Source organism: Cardiocondyla obscurior, linkage group LG03 (genome assembly GCF_019399895.1).
Source record: "Cardiocondyla obscurior isolate alpha-2009 linkage group LG03, Cobs3.1, whole genome shotgun sequence".
Lineage (NCBI taxonomy): Eukaryota > Metazoa > Arthropoda > Insecta > Hymenoptera > Formicidae > Cardiocondyla > Cardiocondyla obscurior.
Genome location: NC_091866.1, coordinates 4,036,130 through 4,058,943, shown reverse-complemented (window position 1 = coordinate 4,058,943; position 22,814 = coordinate 4,036,130). Strand labels below are relative to the sequence as shown.

The 22,814-nt window shown below is 39.3% G+C and overlaps 1 protein-coding gene across 2 annotated transcripts in view; it reads right to left on the bottom strand.

The window, feature by feature from the left end:
• Positions 1-22,814, bottom strand: part of Dip-lambda (Dpr-interacting protein lambda) — a 179,297-nt gene that overhangs the window by 148,262 nt on the left and 8,221 nt on the right. Inside the window, exons 1-3 of one of the 2 annotated variants that reach the window (XM_070654398.1) lie at positions 13,759-18,650; positions 13,501-13,604; positions 13,304-13,363 (exon numbers count right to left, since the gene is read on the bottom strand). The gene's annotated coding sequence lies outside the window, so the exon portion shown is untranslated. Of the gene's footprint in view, positions 1-13,303; positions 13,364-13,500; positions 13,605-13,758; positions 18,651-22,814 lie in introns of those variants that run through there. The other variant, XM_070654399.1, reaches the window with a different exon arrangement.

Genomic DNA, 22,814 nt, shown 5'->3' with positions numbered 1-22,814 from the left:
AAATTAAACATCTTGAGAATAGTAATTGAAGGAAGACACTTAAAGGGATTCGTTAATGTTAATTGATAAAACATTTTCTCTTTAAACTAGTGACTAATTAATAACATGCAAAACTATCAAAACCGAAGTTGAAATTATTTGTTCGCAGTGTCGCTGTTTATTTATTCACGGACATTTTTTCTTTCTCTTTTTAATTCGTATATAATTAACCACAAGATAACTTAATAAATTAAAACCAGTATCCATCAAGATTTACTCTACTACAAAAGTGTTCGACAAGAACGGGGAAAAAAATTTAAAGAGATTAAAAAAAAAAGGGGGAAAAATCAGCGTAAAGGAGCCAAGACACAGATAAGAAAGAAAAGTGCGCCAAAGAAAAAAAAAAAAAAAGAAAAAAAAGTGGAACTACGAGAGAGGGATAACAGAAAATCGCACCATCTCTTTATCTGTTTCTACTCAGGAAATTAAAAAGAACCACTGACACCGCAGTGATTCTGATACCAATAAATCGTACATATATGTGTGCGTGTGTGTGTATTTCAAAAAGAAAAGAAGACAGGCATATAGCAAAGAGCAGAGAAAATGAGAGAAAAAGAGAGAGACAGAGAAAGACGGATATGCCAGGGAAATATATCTCCGCAATCCGTGGACACTATTTGTAGTCTCGTTGTCAAAGGACGAAGCGTTGGAAGCGTTTGCGCAAACAGCTGCGAGCTAACTGCTTATATTGGCCTTCCTTTCTGTTGCGTCCTCGCCTCACAACCACTTCATCGTGCGTCTACCTTTGTCCGCCTGTATTCACATCCCATGCTTTTCTCTTTATATGTATATGTTCTCTTTCGTCCCGTGTGATTGAGGAGGCCTCGCTCGCCGAGCCGAGCCCGCGCAAAAAAAAAAAAAAAAAAAAAAAATCGCGCAGAAGATTGCGCCAGATAGTGAAAACGCCGCACATGCGTAACGTTTGTAAATTCCTTCAGGAATTTGATTACATTCGGCGGTTTTAATTTTAGAGCGTTCGATACACAACGTAAGACCGACAGCCATTCGCTTTGTGCCTTCTCTCACAAATGTTGCGCCAACGCTTCCCTCCCTCTTTCCCTCCCCCACAAAAAAAAGTATTACGTTATTGCCGTAATAAATTTTTAACCCGACTGCTAACGTAAAAAGTAGATAGTAAAAAGTCTAATATAAACCTTTTTCGTTTCGAACCAGCGTGTTAAGTTAATCTTGAAACAAATATTTAATTATGTTCTATTTTAATTAATTAAATTAACTTTTTGCTGCAAAATATATACTTTCACGTTAAAAGTAAGAAGGCTTCCTCTCAAAATAGGACTTTTTATCCGTCACGATAATATCCAGACAGCTAACTATAAATTATATATTTTAATTAAAAAAAAAAAAAAAAAAAAAAAATGGAAAGATCCTACTTCTAAGCCGAAGGTAAGGCGCTAACAAACATATGGTAATCATACGAGATGGGAGTCGACGCAAATCCACATTCTCCAAGTGGCAAGATAAACTTGCCGTAGGAAAACTCGCGGAACAGCCAAGGAGAATACTTCCGTTTCCCTCGCTCGCGCGGCGCACACCAACGTGGATTGCATTTCCCCGGAATGCATCGCCTTTCGCACGACAAGCGCCGCTCTATGCACTTGCGAATATAGGTACACGATTTTCTCGAGTTTATTTCCGACCGCCCGCCGAGAGTTTCCGATCAACTTCGTTTTTAAGTAGTTTCCCGGTCATTTTAACAGAACGTGCAGCTCGCGCCAGGACTAGTTTCTATTTATTTACTATTATCATTTTCTTTTAATCGCGATGCACAATGTATAATTGTTACAAATAAAAAAAATAATTATAACACGCACGATTTGTGGAATATTGCGTATGTTTGACGAAAAAATAGCTTGATCGTTTACCAAAAAAGAAAAAAGAAAAGAAAAAAAAAGGGAAAAACAATACCGGGATATTATACGCTTTGATTCGCAATCCTCGGCCCGTGATAATCATCCTACCTACAGATAGAAGCGTATTCTCGTTTAGATTGTTCGGTAGCTGGCGCGATAGAACACGCAAAGCCAGTTCGCTTTCGCCGGACAATTGCGCCCGGCGTGACGCTGTGAACGCGACGCCGGACACTCGATAGCCAACCGACGGATGAATTAGACTCGACGGTGAGCAGAGATTGAATTACCGGCGCGTGTTTGCGCGATATTGTGTGTCACCCTCGCGGTTGCAATCAATATGCCGGCATTGAACTTTCAATTAGTGTCACTTAACTCGACAAACACAGCCGCTCCCGTTCCGGCGACGCGGGACAGAACGCATCTTCTTCGATTTTCTCGCACATCCGCGCGCGACACGCTACTCCGCCTTTCGCGTGTTTAACTTTCGATATCAGCAGAGCAAACGTTGCTAAAAGAGAGAACGACGGGTGGGGAAAATTCTGAGGAATGAGGACTTCTAAGGACTTCCTAAGTTTCTCGAGTCGGGGCTCCGGCGATGAAGCGCGAGCAACGAGCATCGACCGCTCTCGATTTCGTTTCGTATCAAAACGTCCGAGAGACAACGGTTACCAAAACGTAACATGCGATATAATAAATTTAATAATAAAGACTAAAAAATAAGACAAATAAATTTTACGCCTATCGATAGTTGTATTGCGTGTTAAAATTAAAGTAAAGAAAAAGAAACTGTATAAAAATAATAGCGAAAAGAGAGTGCTTGCTGCACCACGTCAATGGCCTAATTAATCAAAGCGGATTACGTGAATTCTAAAATGAAATTGCAACGCTACATAGATAATTATTTAACGCGGTTGTTGGTAAAATGATATATTTAACGTATAACTGTATTTTATCTTAATAGTATTTCAATATTATTTCTTTACTAGAATTGTTTTTACGTAGCCTCAGTTATCTATTGTTTGATACAATGCATTTCACGATAAAGCCACGGCCAATATTCCTGGTACAGTCAGCGAGCAAACTATTTGCTCGGGTACGGTCTGCTATCCGGAACACAGAACCTCTATTCAATTACCGGCGGCGTAACAGACGTCCGATAAGCATCGATTTCGCTAGTAAGGGCGCCTCCACGCGCCAGAGAAAGCTAACGCAACGCTCCTAATCTCTGGCACGACTTGCGACCCTCAGTAAGGGTCTACAAGGCTACCCTCCCGCCTATGAAGATCAGGATCTTAAGCGCTCCTTCGGCGCGGTGGAGTGCCTCGGGGAATCTTCCGTAAGGGTCCAAATAATCCGAACGTGTTCAGAAGTAATCACGAGCCACGCGATCCCATTTAGCAATGTTTCAACGTAATACCTCTTATAATTCACGAAACGAACGATCCGAACTTAATTAAAAGGATATTTTTTTCGCTGTACAACGCGGTGGAGATACAACGCTCGATACGATTAACCGTACAGATTCGCGATATCTTTGACGTATTTATATGTCGCGTAAGCGCGTCTCGCTCAACGACGTTTCGCCCAGAGAATTTCTCAGAAATTAAGTTTAAACTCTTGTTCATCTAATTTTGCTTATCTTGCACTTGTTGATCGTACGAAACCAACGTGTAAATCAACTTAATCGAGGAGGGAGGGAGGAGGCGTGATTTCAAGACCACGCAATCTTCCTCTCTTTATCTCTGTCTCTGATACATTTCCCTTGTGATATTACCAAGTTTTAAGATCAAGTTCGCAAATCTTTGATTTCTGAGATCTTACCGCATCGCAAGTTCTAGGATTCTGAGATATTTGCATTTGGAAATCGGCGGACTGTTAAATCCCCCGTATTCCAGAAACCGCCCGAATAGATTCGCGTCTATTCGTTACACCGCGAGGGTGTAGCTGCTTGCGTACGCGTTATTCCACAGCGAATGAACTTCGAGGGGTTACCGAAGCCGGAGGAGGCTGGTTGGATTATCGAGAGACGTCTTAATCACGCGGCAGATAGTTTACATAGTTAAGAAGTTGCCCCCGGATCTAGGATTTAAACACCATGCCTTAATTAGTAAACCAATCATGCCTCTCCGCGAGCATTCTTACGTCATTAATAAAAACAAGCTAACTACGAACGGCTCTCCGGTACACGGGCATGCATCTTTTATTCTTATTAGACAGACCTTCTAACCAACTTTTTGCACGACAGAATGGAATTTATAATGTTACGTACCAACTTCTTTTTCTACATGTTCGCGTTAACCAGCGTAATAAGATTTATAATAAATAATCAAATGGCCGTTGTGTTGCGTTAAACTCAAAGTTGAGAATGAAAAATTAAGACAGCTAAAAATTATAACTTGCTAGTTTTCTTTCTTTTTTTTTTTTTTTTTAAATTTAAATCCAAACAAAGTTATAGTTTGAAACTTGGAATGAAAAAGATACATTAAAAATCCTCGAAATACTAATCGATATTTCAAGAGAAATTTCTTTTTTCATTATTAACATGTTATAAAATCCCATCTAATTAATCCTGATAATAAATTTAATCGAATAAATTGAGATTTATTATTTACAATAAATTTAATTCAGAAACACCGACTCGAAAACCAATAATTGAATACGTAAGTTCATTTTTAATTAATTTAATTTCACCGTCAAATAAAATTCCGATTTCATAACGTTTTTCCTTTCACTCGCCACCATTAAACTCGTTATCCGTTTAAATAGCAAACATGCCAATTAACGCATCACGTTAACCCTATTGCGGAAGTCCTAATGAGAGAATGCGTGGCGATTAAGCTAGCCTGCGGCCATTAAGCATAACACGCTCTCGTGTCCGATAATCTTCAAGCTGCCCGGTTATATGCGTGAAACCGTCAGGATCCGTGCCGTCAGAAGTGCCAGCCGCAGTGGGCCCTGTCGCCTTGGTAATTAGTGGAATAGCATTCGAGTGCAAGTTACGACTCGCGGAGAGTGTTGTGGACTGACCGTGGGGTTCGGCCTAATCGATATCCGATCACTCGAGCAATACGTCAAGTACATCCCGCGCGCGTTTGTCCCCCTTCCTCCCTCCGCTCTCCCCCCCCGGGGGGTTTGTACATAGAACTCAACGCTTCTCCCGTCCGCCTCTCTCTTCTCGCCCCCCTGCCCGCGTACGTATATTATATGCATTCCGCCTCTTCGTATTTATGCACAACGCTAATGCGCATCTGGCATTTATAAGTGTGTACATTGGGTGATTCGAAAGCATCCGGCGTCACATCGTGGTTTACGAAAGTCCCATCGTTAAGGAAAATTAAGTCGAGCGCTCGTTGCACCGGCCTCCAGAAGCTATCATACCGATTAATAAACTTTCTGTTCCGGCGGTTACCGATATTTGACAAGTTTCGTTGAAAAAAAAAGAATTTTTTTATCAAACGGTTTTTTCTCAAAGGATCGAAAAATTCATTATCTCCGACGACTGATGCCCGACCGATATCGTAATTAAATTCATTGACATCCATTTCGATTTGGTAATAAAAATGTTCGAGTTTTGAAATGGTAGTTTTATCGGCAATTTAGTTTGAAAACAGTAATAGCGATTGCAGCCGCGGCATAAGGACTTTCCACGGCACAAAACAGTCATGGAATGTCCTTCTAAAACTGCAATTTATACAAAATAATTTGTGACTTTACTCTATCTCTGTTTCTAAAAGTTTCAATTTTTTATCTAATTTTTTTATCGCACTTTCGAATGCATAATTAAACGCAATATTATCAGAAATTCATAATTCTTTGATAAACCACAAAATCTCGACGCGAATATCTTCAAAACACCCGGTACACGTGCGTATACATATATTTAATCAAAACGATACATACTATTGCACCGTCATGGAATCGCGCGGATGGGAATTCAATAATTAAGTTCACCATTAATCGTAGGTGGTCAGCTGGCTTCACACGGTCTGCAGCTGCAGCTACTTTGACGAAATAGTCGGTTAAACATATTCGCGACCGAAAAAAGAAAAAAAAAACAAAAACAAAAAAATGGATTTCACGATTTCTTCCGATACTAAATTCTTTCATATCTTTTTTATACTTTAACCATATTTTTCGAATAAAAAAAAAAAAAAAACAAGTTATTGTCTATTCTTAAAATACTCTCTGATTAATGAGCGTCAAATAAAGAAAGCCTCAATTTTGCGATATTTTTTTTATATGTGCCGATTACTCTCCGGTAACTTTTCTCGTTTCTGACCAACGTGAACGTAACAATTTCGATGAACGACAGATGTGTGGCGTATTTCTTGCCGCGCGGCAAAACGAAGTAGAAAAACTCAAACCTAGTCAGACGGTTGCTAAAATCGCGCACGAAAAGAAACGAAACGACCGGGACGAACAATATCATAAAAGGGCTGAGAGAAGATTACGGTTGATACAATGTCCTGATAAAACCGAGGGGGCTGTTATCCTTTGGATAATGCCGGTTAAATCAGAGAAACTAACTTGCTTGGGAAAATCCGATGGAGATTTAAAGTGTAACACTGCCGCATGCTGACGCAATAATTGTGTGATTAATATAATTATTTGCTTAACTTTTATACATGCAAGTTTGTTTTCTCCTAACATTTTTTTAAATAGAAAAATGATTTCTCGTCAATTCTTGGAATGAACACAAAAGTAACTGGAGCAGTGAATGAAAGAGTGGAATAATGACCTTTTGAAACGGTGCCTATGGTGCGATTTCATGCTATTTTTAAACGCTAATTGGATCTTATAAGAATAAATCCGGACGAAAAGACTTTAAGTCAACTTATTGAAGTAAAAATATTTTTGTATCAAAATTTATGACGTCTAGAAATATCGCAGCACTAATTTTATTTCAATATTTATTAAAATTAATTTGAACAAAAAGAAAAAAAAGAACGTGCCACTAAAGCTCAAAAGTTTACCGTATCTTGTAAGAAATATATAATTATAGATTTATATTGCCCCGAAAAGACTCGTTTTATATTTTAAAGGTAATTGTTTATAGATGTATAAAGAAGTGACTTTAAACAGAACGCAACAAAATTCAAATTTGCCGGAATTCGATCTTTTATTTGAATCTAGTGTATTCAAAGTGCATGAACTTTCCACAACAATTTACAACTTGGAAAAATGTATCCCAAGAATTGCGAGATGCGAAGGCCCGTATGGCAATAAAATCTTTTTCGCTTTAGAGTGGCAAGTATATTTTCAAGTTCACCTATTTCCCTCAGGTTCTCACGTACAACCCTCGAGTTACAGTTCTGTTGAATCGACGAAGTGGTTTAAGAAAGTCGCGTTTGAGAGGCTCTTACATCCGAAAAGAGAACTAAAGAGTGTCATCCTTAAAAATATTTGTGTAAGTCATGATTTTATTTTTCGATTTCCTATTGTAATTTATATATTTTACAATACAAAAAAAAAGAAATTATTAAAAACAGTACGGTAAAAAAATAGAAAAGGAGTATATAATTTCCTTCTACAAATGTAAGCTTTAATAATAAATGTAACGTATTTACCACACCAAAATATGAAAGATTTAACGCTAAATACTCCTAAGAGTCCTACAATCTTTATATTATTAATAAAATACTAAAACTGTTTCAATAAATACTGATATAGTCTCAGTAAACGATAAAGTTAGCTGAAATAAAATGAGAAATTTCGAACATAGACCCTTCGTCCTTTACTTTCACTTCTGTTCCACATTCCTTTAGCGAAAGGGGAACTCGATTCGCCACACGATTTCGCTCAAACGCAAGCCTCGCGGAGTTAAAAATTGTCTTTCTAGTGTGCCGATGAAGTGTGAGTTTCTAGCACGAGTCGGCAGCGGTGCGCTAAAGGCTACCCGTAAATTGGATCTATCAGCGCGTTCGGATGGTGCTATATCATGCTGGAAGCAGCGGACAGAGAGAAGGAGCACCACCATCTTTCAACGTCAGCGCAGAGCCTAGTCCACCCACCCGCATCCAGCCCCACGTGCTCGGAACACAACACAACACGACCCTCCTAACCCTCCTCGCATCAAGATCGCCGAGAATAGCCTCCCTCTCCCCCCCAATCCGTGCTTTTTATTATTCTGTCCGGCCAACCGAATCTTGTTCACTAATTAAACACCGCTCAATTTGATGTAATTAATCGTAATTAATGCTCACCTCCAAGTCGATTTTTTTATCTACCGCTTTTTCTGAAATACCCCCCGCGATATTTTTTACATTTAATATAAAATATAACACGTTAGTAATTATATTGGATAATGAGTAAAGAATATTGATTAATTTTAGAAAGATTTTAAAGTGAGGATTATTCAAAAGTCAACTAGAAACACGAGCGAGTAGAATTAAGTCATTTATCGCTCAGTTATTCCGCATTAACGAATATAGAAGTTATTAAATCTGTTAGAGCTTGATTACCAATGAATCTACGCCCAATTTGCTTCGCAATTAATTCTTCCAACGATAATACTTCTCTTTTTTCGACATCGTAATAAAGAAATAATTAAATTCCTTTTTTAAGCGCGGACGGACAAGATGAATGTAACTACTTCATTGTTTATGTTTCGCGTAATTTAATAAAAAAAACCTGATTACGACTACTGTTGAATATTTGGCAATAAAAATAAGACGATAATTGTAAGTGATGAAATTAATAAAATATACATCTACTTATAATTATGCAACTATTACCCTAAAACACGAAAATGTTTTGTGCTCAAAGAATAATTAATCGTGTGAATCAGATCGTAGGATTATTAATGCCGTACCGTATATTTACTTGGGTTGCAGAAGAGCAATCCGTATCGCAATTGTGTACTGATTTACTCAACTGTCTCGGACGATACATCGTCGATCTTCTGAACGTCTATTGCGACGTGCAGTCTTTTTATCATCTCTGTTGAACTATACGTCAAGATGCAAATAACAAGCTCACGATATATACTTCAAGATAATGCCAATGAATATTCTCCACGTGGATATCCGCGTTTCTTGTTGGAGATCAATAATGCGTAATATATTGCCTGCATAATACAATTTTTCTGGATACTTTTTAAAGTAGTAAAATTTATTACGGCAAAAACATTATTTTTACTTATTTATTACTTTTATTTTGTAATTAATAATGCAGAAAAATGGGCACATCGTTAAAATCTTTTTCAACTTTTTATCATAATTATCCTCATTACTTCAGAAAATATATTTAAAAAATTAAATTAAACTGTTAAATGTGACAGATTAATTTTTAAAATTGTACTCAACAAATATTTGTTATCGAAATTAAACCGTGCCATTTTTTAATTGCTTGCCGAGCGATAATGATAACAACGCAAATAAGAAACGTGTTGAAATTACTCGCGGTAGGACCAGAAGCGCCGAAAAAAAAAAAATTTTCGTACGCGTGATTCGATCTGATTACGGCAATTAATTGTTCTTCGGTCAATCGTCGAATGTCAGAGGCCTCGACGCCGATTCCGAAGTAGATCTCTAGAGCCAATCAGCCACTGAGGGTCTCGTCGAGTAGCGCAGCGCGCGCTCGCGCAACGCGAGGACACTAGAGAGAAATTGGAACGCATCCCAAAATATATATACGTAACCTGTCGCTACTCTACTGCGCGAGGAAACAGCTCGACACTCTTGAGACGGATCGTCCGCTTTGAACCCGGATGGTTACCGCAACGTGACTACCTAAGACGGACGATCGTTTATGGACAACTCTATCGGTTAATCTTACAAAAATGAAATAGAGATCCGCGAGCTATATTTCAGTACCAGAATTTATGCTTCAGAATGTAAACTAAGATCCGTGTAATCTGCGTATTAAAGTTCATAAATCACTCGATAAGTCGCGACGCGCGATGAAGTGCACGGTATCGCTTTATCGAGAATCAAAGGATCGCGAGTACCACGGATCCGTACGTAGTGTAGCATAGATACGGATGCGCAATGTCATCATTGATGACCGCAGAGAGGGTAAAGCCACCGCTTCCAGGTGGTTTAACAGTCAAGGACAACTTGGACGCCGAGCGATCCCATTTATCAGCATCGACGGTCCTACCGGAATCCAGGACGCCCGATCTGAGATCGCCACCGCGGGAATGACGCTGCCATCTCGACAGGATCAACGTATTCCACGAGCATCGGTCAGAGACGGGGCAAAGGGAAGAAAGGGATTTGACTGTCACCGTAGAAAAGATCAACTCAAAAGGGAACGAGAAAGAAAGGAAGAGAACCAATTTGAAGAGTACAAAGAAAAGAAAATAATAGTATTAAAAAAAAAATTAAATAAGCTCGAGAGATATTAAATATAAAACAGAAAAGATTATTTAAGCAAATTTTAAAATTGAATAAAGAAGGGAAAAAAAGATAAAATTACAAACAACTTATTTGATTTAAACAAAAACGTAAGAAAAAAAAAAAAAATTAAAAATTAAAAAAAAATAAAGTTTATGCCAACGAGAAATACAAGCAGGCACAAATAATTTCGAGTTAATCTTTTAAGAGACGGTATACAGGTCACATGGAGCAATAAACGTAAAAAAAAAAAAGAAAAAAAAAGAGGGAGAAAAACGACGGCGGTATACGTAACAGTTTCGTCGGTCGAGAGTTAAGCGATCCGCAAGTAGAGCTAGTAAGTCCTGCTCTCTTCATCCTACTAATCCGACATTGGCAAGGCAATTAACTCTGAGCGAGCATAGAGATCTGCCGGATCAGACGTCTATGCCCGTTGGTCTATATTCCACCTCTTCGCGGCACCGCCGTTCCCGCGACGACGGCGACGACGAGAATGCCGACTCCGCCACGCGTAATATCGAGAAAGGTTGCTTAGCGAGAGAACTGTGTATGCAAAGGATCACGATATCCTTCGGATCGCCTCGAGCTAGTAGCATCTGCTGCTACTTTGCCTTCTGCAGCGACCGGAAAGATAATCAAACTTCTTACCGAATGCGTGAATGTGTTAGCGTGCGAGCGCACCCACGACGGAGCTCCTCGTTCCTTCCCCAGTTTCCCAGAATTTCAGTCTTTTGTCTTTCTCTCTTTCTGCCTACCACTGCCTCTCTCTCTCTTTCTCTCTCTCTCTTTCTACGATCTACCCTCGCGTCCATTTCCCTGCTCTTCTTCTAGGTATCGCCCGCCTCTACGAATCTCGACTTAGTTATCTGTAACTAAGCTAATCTCAGCCAAGAAGTCGACCCGACCCAACAACGCAACTCGCTTAAACACGAGTTCGACCGATCCTGCCAAAGCCGTTAGACTCTCTGCACTAATCCAACCTCTCCAAGCTTGTATATGTACGCGGATAGAAGCGCACGAACATCTTACGTTCGCTCTCTCTTTCTGTCTTTCTGATTCTTCAAGGCCGACAGCCATCAACGACAAAGCCTGTAATTCTGGCGGACCGGTTACAAGTCGACCACTACTTTTATTAGCGATCCCGATTGCCGATTTCAGCCCCTGCTCTTAAATGTGCCGCTTAACTTTCGAGACATTCAAGGATATGCGAGCTCGAAAACTTGCAGAAATTGTCGCGATGAAACTTGGGAGGACTATCTCGAAAACGTCTTTTCATTCAAGGCCAAGAAATTGTCTCATGGAATTGTTTGCAAGACAAAAAAAAAGAAAAAAGAAGAAAAAAAAAGAATATTGGCAAGAAATCTTTTTTTTACAATTCAACAATATGGTAAATATAAAAATAAAGTTACTAATTTATTAAGTAATCAATATGTAATAAATTTAAATAATGTATATTTGAAAATATCTCTGTGCTAAAGCAGCACTTCTTCGAAGAGGAAAACTAGTTTAACGTGGTAGCTGCTTGTAACTCGCCATACCTCGACCCATCATTATACCAATAATCTGATATTCCTCAGATAAAGTGAAACAACATATCTACATAATCCGCTATAAACGAAAGTGCGATATTGTGAATCATTAAAGAAGCCGACACTCTGATTGTGAGACAAATGTTCTTTGACGAACTAAACGAAAATAAATCAAGAAGCGTTCCATGCCCAACGAGTATTAAAATTAAAAATAAGAAAAATAAAATAAAAAATTAAAAAAAACTGTACAACCTATTCAAGTCGAAGTACCGATTTAATGCTTCGTCGAAGACTGAAAAGACTTGATTGGCGACACGAATCGCTACCTCACGAAACAAAATACCTACAAAATCCCCCGATTTTTTTATGCGTACCGTAGAAAAACGTCAAATTGCAAGTCGAATGAGCAACGATAATACCGTAATAACGATTACGTGTCGGGATTGCCGAACTGTAACGCGCAAATATGCCATCTAATCGCTGCATTAACGTTAATTATAAGCGTAACGGATGTTACGTGTTCGCCGATTTGGTGAACTTGTCAGCTGCATGTATAACCCACCGCGCTGTTCAGCAATTCGCTATTGATCGATTTTATACATTGCATGTTAAAGCACATATGCATGCGTATTAACTTTGTTTTACAAAAAAAAAAAAAATGTATACGATTCTGTTACGAAAACTAATTGATAGATAACACTCAATATCTTGTCTAAAATGTTTACAATAATTAAAAGCATCAGTGTATTTATTTCAAAGGAAACGTAATTATTAAACTATCGTTAAACTATGAGCAGCGTAAAAGCATACGGCAAGGAAAAATGTAAAGTCATTTGTCGGGATTAAAAAAAAAATGTAATTACGCGAGCTACTTCGAGTTATATTCTTACAACACGTAAATATTATGCGGTATACAATGCGTTTAGATATCTGACAATTTTACCTACATTAAGCGTACCTGCATAATTAAAGCGAATGGTTTTAACTTGGATGCACGTCATCGTCGATATTGAACGAGCAGACTTGCCGCGTGCAAGTGTTCACCGTGGAATATGACGGCGTAATGGACATCGCGGCTCGCATTTCCGCCGCGACATATTGAACGTAATCCGGCGAGACTGTCGGTGTGACTCGTAATGCATACTTAAATACATTTCCTTGGCTACAAGCGCATTGCTAATGTGTCTCAATGATTACCGAAGAGATCGAACGCCTCATTTCTGCGCGCAAATTATCTTTTTCCATTTCCCATTTTATTATCCACGTGACGTTATATCTTTTATACTGCGTAAAGTGGTACATTTCTCCTTGCCGTTATTAATGCTTACAATTCATTTTTCTCAGTAATTATAAACTCTTCGATTTTAAACAATATTCTAAAAGTCATACATTTAATTTTTAAATTTTGTTTTAATAATTTATAGATTAAATTTATATTTAATTATTGCAAACATTATAAATGCTGGAAATGTCGCAATTATCCGGACCAGACATAGATTTCTTTAATTAAATATAGTTTCACACTAACCGTGATACATTTATGATGCAGCGGAATGTGTTGTCGTCACCAGTTGATCTGCACGTTGACCTGTAAAATACAAAATCGAAATTATATAATAGCGTTCAAATTAAATTAATTAATTGAATAATTAGAATAATTAAAATTAGAATAATTAGAAATTAAAGAATTGAAATAAAGCCAAGTAGATAAATTTATTGCATTACCTCTAAATCCCTCCGCTGTAGCCTGGTGCCTGCTCGGCCTCCTCCTCCTCTCAGCCTCTGCGAAGCATGTTCCTCACAACAAGCACTGCACTAACTATGTTCATCTGTAAAACATACAGCCGAGATTACAAGATTGATCAAACTACATCAATGAATTAATTATTTAGAATTAAAGAAAAGGAACGTAATGCGAAAGCTATTACAAAAAAATCGCGCGTATTCGATGCAAAAACTAATTCATTAAATTTGTTACACTACCTCCGCATTACTCAAATGTCGTTTAATGCCTTCTTTTTCACTCAACCTCCGATGCTCTAGATGTACAACGCACATTCGCGAATGCTCTCGGATACGATTGGATGTGTGTTAATCACCACGAAAAATCTCCGCTCCCCCCGCGACCCTTTTATACACTTGTTCGTAGCAAAGACAGCCGGTATCGCCCGCGTCGCGCGCGTCATTTAAACGGCCTAGCGATGCCGCCAGCGACGTCACGGAAATTATTAATCGCGTGACTAATTACGACGCTCCAAGTATCGCGTGCATAACGCGAAGTGCAACCGATGTTATTAAAAAATATTAAAAAAAAAAAAGAAGCTTATTCCTTTTTATTTCACTCGGCATATTCATCTGCTCGTACGTATTCAGCGCAAGATTCTTTTCAAAAATGCAACGATTCAACGGTGCACTTGTCGCGACCCAAATACTTCCATTCATCGGCTATTCGATCATTTTCCGCCGGGATATAACGCCCAGTGAATTTTACCCTCCTCGATATGAATCGCGTTAAACACAATCCGAAAGTACCCTTGAGTTTCGTATGGAACGATCGAGGGATAAGCTATGAATGAAAACAATTTCATTCGATCGTCTTAAAACACGATCCTGCAATTGCGATTTTAAATGGACAATCATATTCCGATACATTCCGCAAACAATTATGTTTCCACATCGCTCAATTAGTAGTATTTATAATAATCAATTAACGAGATAAAACTTAAAAAATTTCACCTCATATTAAAATTTGATTAAAATTGGTATCCTTTGTATCAAAGGGAAATAGTGCGGTATAAATGTTTTTTCGAATTTTATCTCCATTTTATACATTTATGTAAAATAAAACATATGACATTATAATTCGTACCCTATCAAAACATCTATCTCCAACGTAGAGAAATGTAATCTCTTGCAACAAAATAGGCTGCGCAACACAGATACGAGTGTCGCAATGACGTATACCAATCCGAAATCTCAACCAGTGACAGTTGCAATCGCGTATCAGAAAATAACATAAAAATAATCGGTTTTAATTGACGTGTACATAAAATTTGTCGGCTAAGCAAAAATTGGTCGTGATGTAAATGTCCAATGCATTAAATGCATAATTTACAATATCGCTTTACTTTTTAAATCTCTATCGAATCAAAATCATTCCTTTCAAAATATTATTAAAGAAAATAATTAAAAATGTAAGAAATAATTATACAACACGGGAACTATTCTGCGGTTTAAAAAAAAAATGATTGATATTCTACGTTTATTAATTAATTTGTCGCGTCGATTGCTGCAGTCTTCTGGAAACGATTTATTTCAAATACAATGAACGTGTACCATAAGTGTCGCAGCGCGGAAATCCGACGGTAATCGGGCGTCACGATATAATAGAAAGCCGGTAATCGATGTGCCTCGCGAAAGTCTCGTGGCGCTAAGTCTTGGCGAGCGATTTATACGACGTTGACGGGGCGCGCATGAAAGACAGCAGCGGAAAACGGGAGCGGGTGGAAGGTGGAGGAAAGTGGAAACTACTCCGCCAAGTCGCCGTGCTTCGAAGGGGTAGGATATAACCAAGTGACCGAGTGGAGTCGAAGAGAGTGCGCGGCTGCGGCGAATTGGCGGGCGAACGACCCGGCGCGATGCGAGGGGTGAATGGAGCGGCGCGAGGGATAGAGTCTTTAAAATTCGAAGTGAGTTAATTTGATTATCGCCATAACGGCGAGAGAGGGAGGGGGGGTGCGAAGAGGGGTAAGAGGAAGACGAGGGCGCGAGAAATAATCCGACTGTATAACGACGTTGAGCCTAGCTTCGCCGTCAACGTTTCTATTGTACGGCCGCTATATCGCACTTCCTTCTGGAGAAACGAGCAGACGGAAGGGTGGCGGCGAACGGAAAACGGCTATACTGATTGGCCTCCAGCTGGGGCAGCAGTAAACATTCTCTCGCCTTCTCGTCGGAAAGACGGCGGTCGAGAGAGACCAAGAAGAGGGCTGGCATGGCCTCACTCCCCCCTGGTACCCTTATTCACCCACCGCCACGGTCTCCGTTCTTCTCGCACCTTAGTGCCAACCTTGCTCTCTCTTGCCGCTCACCGCTTTCTACCGGCCCACCAACGGTCTCCCACCCTTACGAGCTTAAGCCCGATTTAATGGGGTGGAAACGCGCGGCTCGATCAAGTTGTATTCAATTATCCCTCCCTTTCCGTCCTCCAACCTCACCCGGACCATCTATAGAGTGTCTCGCAAGAAAAGTCTCTCCCTTTCTCTAATGGTGCCCTTTGGCTCCTGCACACCCTACCAGATTTCTTTTATACACGCGGGATGTATAGTTGCCGGCAATCGAGGGGACAACTAAGGACAACCTCCACGTACAAGACAAGAATTTGATCATGCCAAATGATTTCGATCGAAATCACAATGAAATTATACGCAAATATAACTTCGAGCATTTAATCTCGAGAATTTGTATAAATAATTATATATAATAAAATATAAATGACAAGACAGATTTATCTTATTTTTTAAAAATTACTGAACGGTAAAAATTATTACTAGTGTAAAATAAATTTTTGTTAAACTGTAGTATAGATTATGCAGATTGTAACCGAATGATAAAGTTGACAGTCGATGCTATAAAAATTTCAAGCTTGGACACGTGTCTTCTGAATAATAAACTCGCATTATGTCCATTATCGTTCATCCACGTCGATAAAATAAAGCGCAAAGTGGAAGCCACAAGTAAATTCGCGAAGTGCGCACCACTATTTCATCGTTGCACACTTTTTTTTTATCGCTTTTTCTTTTCCTCTGGCATTTGCGGCATTGTTCCATCCCCGTAATCCGTTCTACCGACTCGTTGTCCCGCGACCTCGCTTCCTTCACCTTTACTCGTCCTCGACATTTGATTCTCTCGTTTCCTTCATATTTCACACAAACGAACACGCGAAATTGTGAAACCGCAACGATTAAAAATTCAGTATCCGCAAACTACAGCCTTGTTTGTCATTCGTTAACTTTATTAAGCTACCACTTGCAATTCTCATTACGCGATAGCCCGTATTTTTAATTACGCGCCTAAAGAACAAGTAAAATTAATCTTGAGACCACCTAATACGGCCAAATAAATATCCATAGAGATTTAATATTCGCAATTATATATAAGACAAATTTATTTATTTGTCGCATTATGTTTGCAATTGCAATTTAATTGAGAGATTAAGATAAAATAATCTATTACGATAATTTTGTTTTTCAAAAAAAAAAAAAAAAGAAAAAAGAAATTAATATAAATGAATCAGATCTGAGAGACATCAAAAGACAGTCGAGTAAAATATTTTACATTTTGCTTGTTACTTGGGGGAATAATTATTCGTAATTATTATATCTGTGGACAGCAATTATTCTTCATTATTTTGGACACTGCTATAACTTGCATATTTCTATTTTACAATGTTTTCCCAGTTGTAATTCCACTGCTGCGCATCTTATCAGTGAATGATAAATTATTTATATCATTATTAATGAGCTGCATATGTTTATGGTTCATTGATTATTTAAAAAAAGAAAAGACTAGTAATCAGTCGTATTTTAAAGTAAAATTTAACGTGTCTCAGATAACAAGTTTTTTAAGCAAAATGTATAATAAACGTATAAAAATAAAATTTCTTTTCTTAATGCCAATTAAAAATTTTAATATACATGTCACCGTTTTCTTATTCGCAATATAATTATCTACCATTGACAGTTACGTAACTCTATAAATTTCTTATCTCAACGGAAAATTTGTAATCATCGCCGGTCGTATAACTCCGCGTTATCTTATCGCGCGAAGCATTACATGCATTTCTGTTATTATTATACTTGAAAAATGTTTGCGAAAAAAATTTTTAACATATAACGCCATGTCATTTAGTGGTTTCTCTACATTTTCACCACGCTTTATCATTCCGTGCAGCGTGCAGCGTGACAAGTGACAAAGTGTGCATACCGGATAATAAACGGCAGAAAAATCGCATAATCATTTCGCAGTATTGCACAGATCGTTGGCGAAGTCATTTAGGTACAACGACCACGCGGTGAATGACGAGCACTCACAGTCAGCCGAACCCATAAAGACCCGGCTGCGGCTTTACCGGCGTCGACTCACAAAATTCGACTCTATATCACCCCATCTTTATAATACTGCGCGCCAAACCCTCCCGTGCAATGCCGCTATCATCCACGGCAATTATTCGCAGCCGAAGAGAAACGTATATACCGATTTCGTTCGAACTCCGTTCAAAGACACAATATTCCACCCCTGGAAAATCCTTCTCCGCCCTCTACGGCCAAACCCACCCTCGCAATGACGACTCGCGCGGGCTACGGCCCTACCTCCCGCTTATACTCGCGCGTGTGTGCCGGAGGGTTTATGCGAAAAGCTGCGTGTTTGCGTCCGCCGTGTACACGTGCATGCACGAGGGTCACGGGTGTATCCGGAGCGCGTGTGGCGGCCGGTATAGCTCTGCAGCAACTGCGCCAAACTTCGAATTAGCGTCGGCGACGAACTTCGAGATTTACAGTACAACTGCGCGACCCTCTCTCGCCCCTTGCTCTGCTCCCCGACCCCCGGCGTCCGTGCCGCCGCGGCGCGAAAGAATTACAACGCCCGTTCGAGATATGTGCATACGCCGGCTGCGTATGTACGTATTTACAATGCACCCTGCATGCAAACGTGTGCGCGCGCGTGTGCGCGTTGCATGCACGTGTGAGCGTACAGCAAACAAACACGGTCACAACGCCTCGTAGCGTCGGGTAATACCTATCCCGGCGCGATATTTACGCAAGCGGATCGCACGGTAATACCACGCGCCTATCCGCCGAGCCCTTCGCATACATCAACCTGCATTCCGTTGGGTAAATCACGCCGGAAATCTTACATCGCCTCCTGATCGAACGCACGTTGCCGTAAATGAAATAGGTCTCGGGGTGGCACTAGAATAGACGCGGATGATTAACGCGGCATCGACGCGAACGAAGCTAACGATTGTATGTTCTCCCCAAGTATTAATTAATAACAGCAAAACAAAAATAGCTGTACTAAAACAAGAGTCAAATATAATTTTTTTTTCTTTTTCTTTTAATTACGCCCGACTTTGCTAAGAAAAAATTCATTGCGAATTAAATTATGTGTAAAATAAATCCACAGGATCTTGAGACAAAAATGTTGCCGCACTTTAAACGTGTGTTCAGAATTCAGCTGTTCGGTTCTACGGGATCGCGAGGATTAAACGAATCTACGTTCCTATCTAGAAGTGCAGATATTCAGCGGTATCCTTAATTCGAAGTTGGCATTACACGGAGAGCGGGTCAAGTTTGTGTGCGATCGAGTAAACCGGGCGAATGAACTTTAGGCCAGGCTCTAGCTTTAATTCGCGGTGGCAGTCCCCTCGACCATGAAGAACGTTGTCTCATCGGCAGGCTATCGGGACTTGGGCAAATTCACCGCGACATTCGGGGATAAACGTTGAATCGGCACGGCTCCGCGCGATACCGAGGATGTCACACTTTTCGATTGCCAACTCGAGAAAACTTCGAGGGAAGATCAAAGGTTCACTAGAGCGAAGGAAGATCAAAGGTTTACTATAACGGTACTTTCATTTAAAGACTCTCGGGAGCAAAGTGCAAAGAATTTCTACATAAATTACTAATATGAAATAACAATAAGTTCCCTTTCGCACGTATTAATACGTTTGATTTAATAAGTCTCGTAAATCATAAATAAAATTAATAATACATTTTAATTTTATATACACGAAGAAATTGGTTTCACTTTTTCGCAAGGTGTTATCAAATATTTTTTTAATAATTTTAAGCTGTTATTTTCGTAGCATAAAAATTTCCAAGATTATTTAGCGGTCCGTGAGACCGTTTCGTACGCTACTTTTATATCTAAAAAGCGGATATCGATATAGCCCGTAAATAGAAGCCGCGAACGCGTAATCATGCCGAGTTACCTTTTGTCCGATAGCCATGATTCTGTTTGCAATCAACGAAATGTCGCATCGCGGCACTGACAGACCCGTCCGCGCGAAAAATCCGTCAAAGTGCTACAAATCTACGTCGCGATGCGCCGATTGACAGTTGTCGAATGCAGAAAGATGCGAGGAGAGTAACTGCACAGCTCTGAAACGAGGAAAGCGGCAGTGATATATCGCCTTGCCTTTCGCGATCGCGTCCGTTTCGATAAATTCCGCAAGAGTCGGAAAACTCGGTAGTCCTTCAAATATGAAAAATCGATTAACGTCCAGCTTCATTGACAACAGACTATTTATTCGTGGCTGCGTATCTGAGCAGATTTTTCTTATAATTGAGAGAAGGCAAAAAAAAAAAAACGATTAATTAATATTACAGATTTACTGCACTTTTATTACCTGCGAATTCTCATTGATTGAAAGTCGATATTTTTCCCCAGCTACAATTTTGTTAAGCATATCGTTCTTTTTCAAATTCAATGATTGACGTTCTATCAAATTAAAATTTAATTAAATTAAGTTTAAAACTAAATTAAAAAGAAATTTTTCATTAAATTTTGTTAATCTAAAAATTGATTTACAACATTGTTGTTTGTTTTTATTTTATTTTCAAATACGTGTAAATTAAAAAATTTAACGTGCCCATAAAGATTACTGTATATTATGTAAGAAACTAAAATAAATTAAACCTTCACAAAGCATATTTTATCTTAAATCTGTTGTTAAAATTCTTAAAGAAAAAAGAACACATATTTGTGTTTATACAACATGATAAGATAACTGCAATGTCTGTCTGGACTTGATAATTTAACGGAAACCAGGAGTTTGTAACCTTTGCTCTATTTCACTTAATACTCTGTTGCACAATTTTCATATAAATTTTCATCACTTCACGTACTCGTGTAATCTATACCTTTGCCCGGTTTACAACCTGAACACTTTACAACCATTAGAGCTCTTTCGTTAAAACTGAAAGCTAATTGTAAATTCAATTAAAACTGAAAAGCAGGTTTTCCTTAGACAGAAAAAAAAATGCAGTGCTATAATCTGTAATATATTCAAATACGTGCAAATACGTACGAAAAGAAATAAAAATAATAAATTAAAGCGAGAGCAAAGATCGATCTTAAAACGTCTCTGTATGCAGACTAACAATAAATATCTTACAACGCAATTCCTAGCTAATATGTCACGTGGACCCTCCTAGCTTCGTGACTTTTCGTCTAAATAATTCAACATTCGCCGGAGGACACCCGTCGAGAAGCACCGAATAATCCGAGAAGAGTGTCGTGCGCGTGCACACCTTTTATTCCCGCCCGCTGCTCCGTCTTTTTCATCGTACAAGAATTTAACGCGACCGGGAAAACTAAACTTCCCCCCCCTCCCCTCCCCCCTTGCCATCTTTCTCCTGTGCATAAACCCGGCCGTTTCGAAGGGGATGCCTGAGTAAGTCCGCCGCAGCGTACAGCGACGAAGGGGGTTTAAGACTGCGGAGTTAAGCTCCGGGGCCCAGAACCAGAGAATGTGGTCTTCCCCGGGCCGGGCGTGTAACTACATCATGCCAAGAGTATTCGAAATACTCCGCGATGAAGTATGCCACGGTATCAGAGGTCTGCGGCCTGTAACAAAGCAAGCCCTCCGGGCACCGAGTTTACACACGAACCTAGGCATCCGCCGCCGCCGCCGCCGCTAGCAAGGGAACGAATGCTAATGCAACCTCGAAAACTTTGTCATCGATGCCAACGACCCGTTATGAGACCGATACGCTGCCGCGAAGCTAATCGAGTCGACCTGGCCTACATTAGATCGTGAAGCGTTTTATTTAAAAAAAAACGTACTTCAGCCGGCTATTGTTCCGCGGTGCGAGCGCTACGATGATTAGAAATCATCGACGATGAGCGTACAGGTGAAGGAAATGTGTGTAATACTTTGCGTTGATTAACTGTACGGTTTAATGTATGTATATCGTATTGGAGAACGGTTTTCTGAGTTTGTATTTTTTTTTAAGGAACCAAAAAAATAAAGATTATTTTTACTTTGCGTTTGTTTACGTCTCTTTTTTAATTGAGCAAAAGTTCTTACTATTTTACTCTCTTTCTCTCTCTCTCTCTCTCTTTCTCTCATCCTTCTTTTTCCCTCCGCGCTGTACATTGATTGGCCCATTAAAAGAACAAAGGATTTTAATGTGCCATTATGGGCTTAAAATGTATTCGTTAATTTTTTATGATCTAAAATTTTATTCAGCGGCGAGATGTCCACCCGTTTCAATTAAGCATTTCACTCAGAGCACATTTACATTCCTATCTCACTTTGGTTCTATACGTATATTTCGTATTGCATTACGTTATACAATATTAGTTTAGTATGGAGCAAATGTGTAATTTCTATAAAGTTACCTTTTTATTTTACAACAATTTCTGACATATAAAAAAGAAAAAAAATTTGCTAGAAGCAATATCAAAAAAAATTTCTTTTTTTAATAAATAAAGCTGTAAAATTTATTTAAAAAAATTGCATTAAAACATAATCAAATAAAAACATTATTATTGTCTAACGTGTGCAATTTGAGATTTTTCCACCGGCAACGTGAGGCGAAATAGAAAATGCTTTAACGACAAAAATCCGGCCGAAAAGTACCGAAAGCGCCCGTCATCCCCGTGTAATTCGTATGTACGTATGCGAAGAATTCGCTGAGAAAAATGCAATTCATTGCTGGAACGTGTGCTGCTTTTACCCCCTCATCTTCTATCTCGCAGCCGAGTGTATCTTTCGTCTAAAGGACGGCCAGCATAGTGGAACAATGCTTTTAACTTTACAGTACCGTTCAAGTGCGCTCTTTCGACCCCCCCGGTTATACTACAGGGTCGGTTGTTAACCCGACGCTGAGGGGTTGAGATTTCAGACAATAAAACCAACCGGCGAGATTCTTCGTCTTTAATTCGACGCAACGGCAACACCTGCCACATAAAATCGACGAAGAATTGCTCAGCCCTCGAAAGATTACGATATTATCATGTCAACGCTCATT